Genomic DNA, 6,000 nt, shown 5'->3' on the forward strand with positions numbered 1-6,000 from the left:
GTCATAGCTATACCATTAAAATCTACTCAAATGGTGAAAGTGGATTTTTTTATTCAACCATCAAATAAGTACCAACAGAGCACCAAGTCTCATGGAGACCATTTCATTACTCAGTGATCAGGGCATCTTATGGAATTTTAAATTAATTTTGTGACCAATTACAGATCACAGCACTGCTACCTACTCACTGCTCATTTTAATCTTTTAGTTCAATGACCCAGCAACCATTTTCTCCGATGGTCTTAATTGTGGTGATTGTTTCCAAATACTGCACCCTTCCCAATTGTACCCACTTTCCCAACTTGTGAAGCTCCTATCAGGGAAGATGGTGCATTTGTATAAAAGAAAATTATGTTAGCATGACTATTGCTCTGTTGTCACAAAATATTTGCATTCTTCTGTGTGTGTGTATGTTTTTTTTTGTTTCAACATCTGTGATAGAGCCCTGCTAAATCTGTGATCAGACCTGATCCCTCTCAAATCTGGAGTTTCCAAGCTTTGCGAGTGTAGGGAAGCATACTCACTTTGTGCCTTGTAATGTGAAAGGGTGATGAGAGCAGGGATGAGCGGGAAGAGGGAGGTAGGATGGCTAATTTAAGTTTCTAACTAATCTACAGCACTCTTCACGCATAATTAGTGAAGACTGAAAGCCTTTCTTGGTGTAAGGGAAAATCTTGGTGTTTTAAAATTGATGGGTCTCACAGCATGAAGTCATTGCCTATTTTCAAATCAGACAAACCTTAAGTTGAAAGTCTCATCAGAAATGAATCAAGTTATTCACTCTGAATCCATCACATAAATACAGAATGTCATCAATAGGATTTTTGGGCTTCAGTTTTTTTTTTGTTTGTATAAGATAGATTGTGTTCTGGAGTGACAGTATTGTGGGATCTGAATGATATACTGTTCAAGGCAGGAACCCCTGTGGTTATTGTCAGAGTTCTGTCATCTCCGATTCTCAGGAACTAGTGGAGGGACTTGACGTTGCTTCTGGAAAAAAATTGTTGAACAGCTTGACGGTATCAATGTGGAATTCTAAGCTGCATGCATTCTCAAAGTTGACACAATTCCTTCAGTTGGACCGAGCTGGTCAGTAGCATTACCTGGGACAGTAATCAGAAAACAACCACTGAGGTCGTCAAAGTTAAAAATCACACAACACCAGGTTATAAGCCAACAGGTTTAATTGGAAGCACTAGCTTTTGGAGGGCTGCTTCCAATTAAACCTGTTGGACTATACCCCTGGTGTTGTGTGATTTTTAACTATGTACACCCCTGTCCAACACTGGCATCTCCAAATAATGAGGTAGTCAGTTAACGTCCACCACCCCAAGCCTCCAGTCTGAAATCATTGTTGGAAGCTATCAGTAAGAACAGGGTGTCTATTTGGCTCAGTGGGAAACTGAAAAGTTAGTGGTGCCTTGTAATATAACTAAGCTCCAGTTTGCATGATGCAGGAGTCTTGGAATTAGAACAGGTATCACAATGGGAGAATGAAGCGTCTGGAACTCAAGTCATACAGGTACCAAAAATTCCCAGCAAGTATCGAGGTGGCAGAATGGCCACATGGGATCTCAAGGAACCACCTCTCCTGCATCAGGAAGCAGAGGTTGCTGATGCATTTTATTTCATTCTATGAAAACGGATCCAATGGTAGATTGCATGTGTATTTATGAAGTATTGTGTTGCAATGTAGTTTACCATGTGTTATTCTGGACCAGACCTTGAGCGGCCTATGCTCCTGTAAAAGGGCCAGTTCTTTGAATGAGCCCTGTACCATATATCTTGCTACAATTCGACAAATTAACCAAGACAAGTTAATTTTCGGGGCAAGGTGGAGAGGGGGTGAACACCAGATTCCATGAGATTTGGCTAAAGCAGCAGCCGCTGTTTAAATCGAATGAACTTCAATGTAGGTTCTCTTTATATAATTAATTTAATTGCTTGTATGCCATGTTTTTGTACAGTTTTATGTACATGCAAATGTTGCTTTTATATAAAAATACAATATCAGCAAATGGAAGTATGTTACTATTTTTAGGTGGGTTTAATATGTAATCAGAATCATATTGTTGAAGGTGTTTGGAAACACATGTAATGCTTTAATAGTTAATCCACTGGCTTCCTATGTTATTTCTGAGATTTGCGCGGGCAGTGAGCACAGTTTTTGATTCATATCTATTATTTTTTTTCTATTGTTAAGCATGTAAACAAATTCTTGGCCCTTATTTGCTGAGCAGTCAACAGAGAGAAGACCCAATCATTGTAATTATTTCTTCCTCCAAGCTTTCCAATAAAATGGAAAAACAAAGACTGTTGTCTTTGAGCTATTCTTTCTTATCAGAGGGATATTGGAAACAAGGGATGCTTATTCGAGAGTTTCCTGGGAAATACCACTGCAGTCTACTCTCCACTAAGTTTCTGGTCCTGGCCTGGATAATGGAAGGGGCTTGTCCTCACTGGGTTGTTATAGTGCTCAGTACCTCATGGTCTTGCAATTGCTATCAATGCCCACAGTAATTTTCTGTAGAAGGCATTCTGAATAAAAGTTTGCTATTTCTATATAATCACAGAAGCCCTACCGTAGAAGCAGGCCATTCAGCTCATTGAGTCCACACCAACCTTCTGTAAAGCATCCACCCCTTACCTTATCCATATAACCCTGCATTCTCTGTGGCTAATCCACCTAACCAGCACATCTTTGGACTGGAAGAAACTCACGCAGACACAGAATGTGCAAACTTCCCACAGACAGTCACCCAAGAGTAGAAGCAAACCTGGGTCCCTGGTGCTGTGAGGCAGCAGCACTAACCACTGAGCCACAGTGCCACCCCTATCTTTAATGCTATGAAACACACTAAATGAATCACAGGGGAGTTATCAAATAAAAATCTGAAGTCACATTAGCAACAAAAAGGGCTGGAGACTCAACACTTGCTAAGAGTTAGGTTTTTAAGTTGGAGGTGGTAGTTGAGTGGATGGTTTTCTTTTAAGTGAGGAAACTCCAGCATCTTGATCCCAGTAGAACTAATGGTGAAAGCGATATGTGCACAAGAGGGACCAGGCAAATTTCTCAGGTAGAATCTTTGGGCTGGAAGAGGTGGAGTGGGATTTGAAGCCAAGACTGAAACTTGGTGCTTTGTCAAGTCCAGAACCTAAGTGAATCAGTGAGGACAGGGGCAGTAGGGACTTGTATGTTAGCATGGCACAGACACGTTATGAGTGAGCCAAGTTTTTGAAGGGTCTTGGGCTAGTAGCTTACCTGGGAACACTGGAACATCTCCACAGTTAAACCTTCGGTTTAAGAGGAAAGATGTTGTGAAACTTGAAAGGGTTCGGAAAAGATTTACAAGGATGTTGCCAGGGTTGGATGATTTGAGCTACAGGGAGAGGCTGAACAGGCTGGGGCTGTTTTCCCTGGAGCGTCAGAGGCTGAGGGGTGACTTTATAGAGGTTTTCAAAATTCTGAGGAGCATGGATAGGGTAAATAGGCAGTCTTTCCCCTGGTTTCAGGGAGTCCTGAACTAGAGGGCATAGGTTTAGGGTGAGAGGAAAGATATAAAAGAAACCTAAGGGGCAACTTTCTCACAGAGGGTGGTATGGTATGGAATGAGCTGCCAGAGGAAGTGGTGGAGGCTAATACAATTGCAACATTTAAAAGGCATTTGTATGGGTATATGAATAGGAAGGGTTTGGAGGGATATGGGCCGGGTGCTGGCAGGTGGGACTAGATTGGGTTAGGCTATCTGGTTGGCATGGACGGGTTGGATCGAAGGGTCTGTTTCCATACTGTACATCTCTATGACTCTATAAACCTGATCTAAACATATCCTGTCCTTCCTGAAGAAGGGCTCATGCCCAAACGTCGATTCTCCTGCTCCTTGGATGCTGCCTGACCTGCTGCGCTTTTCCAGCAACACATTTTCAGCTCTGATCTCCAGCATCTGCAGTCCTCACATTCTCCTAAACCTATCCTGTCCCAGTTGAACCACACACCCAAGTGTGGAACACCATTTTACTTATTCATGGAAAGTGGGTATCACAGGCTGGACAAGTACTTATTACACGTTCGTAATCACCCTTGAGAAGGTGGTGGTGACCTGTGACAGTCCAGGTAGTGAAGCTACACCTGAAACACTAATAAGGCAGCAACGTGAGGATTCTGACCCAGTGACCTTGAAGGAACGGCAATATATTTCCAAGTCAAGATGGTGAGTAGCTCGGAGGGGAACTTGCAGGGGGTGGTGTTCCCATGTATCTGCTGCCCCTTGTCCTTACAGATGGAATTGGTTCTGAGAAACCTTTGAGTTACTGCAGTCAATCTTGTAAATAGTACATGTTAAAAATCAAAAAAGGAGAGAGGTTGATTAGAGTCCAGGTATATGCTTTAAGTCAGAATTTTATTTCTGTTTACACATCATGAAATTTCAGTGCTTATTCCCCATGCTCAAATAGTCAATTATTCCTTCATTAACAAATGATAATTTGTTCCCTATTTTGATCACTGGGCTGCCTGAGGGACACCTGTGGCATGATGGTAGTGTCCATACCTCTGGACCAAGAGGCCTGAGTTCAATCCCACCATGGCCCGGAGCTGTGTCAGAACATCACTGAACAGGAGTGTGTGTTTGGAGACTGTTTAGAACACAGAACAGTCCAGACCCTACAGCCCTCGATGTTGTCCCAACATTTTATCCTACTCTAAATAGTAAAATGAAGGGTATGGAGGTTAGTTTCTATCTTCCATGTGCCTATGCAAGTGTCCCTTAAATGTCCCTAATGCATCTGACAACCACCACTGCTGACAGTGCATTCCACACACCCACTGCTCTAAAGAACCAACCTCTGATATGTCCCCTAAACCTTCTTCCATTCACCTCAAAATTATGCCACCTCACAATAGCCATTTCCGCCCTGGGAAGACGTCTCTTGTCTATCCACTCTCTGCCTCATTATCTTGTGCACTTCTACCAGTCATTTCTCATCTTTCTTCGCTCCAATGAGAAAAGCACTAGCTCCCTTAACCTGCCCTCCAGTTCAGGCAGCACCCTGGTAAATCTGTTCAGACGATGTTTGTGAGGACTTCTACAAAGAGTGTTGGAAGTTTGGAATTTCTTCCAAAGATAGCAATGGATGTTGGATCAATTGTTAGTTTCAAATCTGAGATTAATAGAAATTTATTACACAAGGTATTACAGGACATGGGCTCCAAGGCAAGAATAAGAAGTTCTGCCCCAGATTGGCCAGGATCTTATAGAATGGTAGAAGAAGCTGGAGGGCCTGAGTGGCCTCCTCCTGTTCCTATATAATAGGTTGATTATACAATTTCTCTTGCCAAACCTTACCACGTGATATCACAGACACAATTGTATAAAAATATCAAAAAGCTGCAAAATTACACCATTTCCAAATTGTTTTTACAGGGCACAAAGTAACAAGTGTTTTTTTGCCAGTGTTTATAATGGTTTGAGACAATGCTCCCTTATCTGTGAAATAATCGGTTGGCTGACTGCTGCTATTCCCCCATTTCAATTTTGAGATTACTTCATCTTCCAGCATCTGTTTGAAGGCTACAATATTAATGCCTAGTCTTCTTTCATTCCCATTTTGTCAAATACATTTTATCTGTGACTGATCATCCAAGTAACACTCAATGGGTGGCATTGCCAAATCCATTTAGAATTTCTTCCAATATATTTGCACATAAATAAGCCAAATTACTTTCTCAATAAGTGGATTTTTTGCCACAAAGGTACCTTTCACTATTCAGATTTTTGGGCAGCCCAAGCTAAAGATTAACATTTACCTTCCTCTCCCAGTAGAAACATAATAAAGCCTGCAAAACTCAATCCATTAGAGATTTGCATCAGACACATCACTTCGTCATGCAGGCATGATGGAAATTTCAAAACATTTCTCCACTTTTACTTTCATAGAGTTCCTATGGTACCAAAGCAGGCCATTCAGACCATCACACCCACAGAAGAACATCCCACCCAG

This window comes from Chiloscyllium plagiosum, chromosome 14 (assembly GCF_004010195.1).
Source record: "Chiloscyllium plagiosum isolate BGI_BamShark_2017 chromosome 14, ASM401019v2, whole genome shotgun sequence".
Lineage (NCBI taxonomy): Eukaryota > Metazoa > Chordata > Chondrichthyes > Orectolobiformes > Hemiscylliidae > Chiloscyllium > Chiloscyllium plagiosum.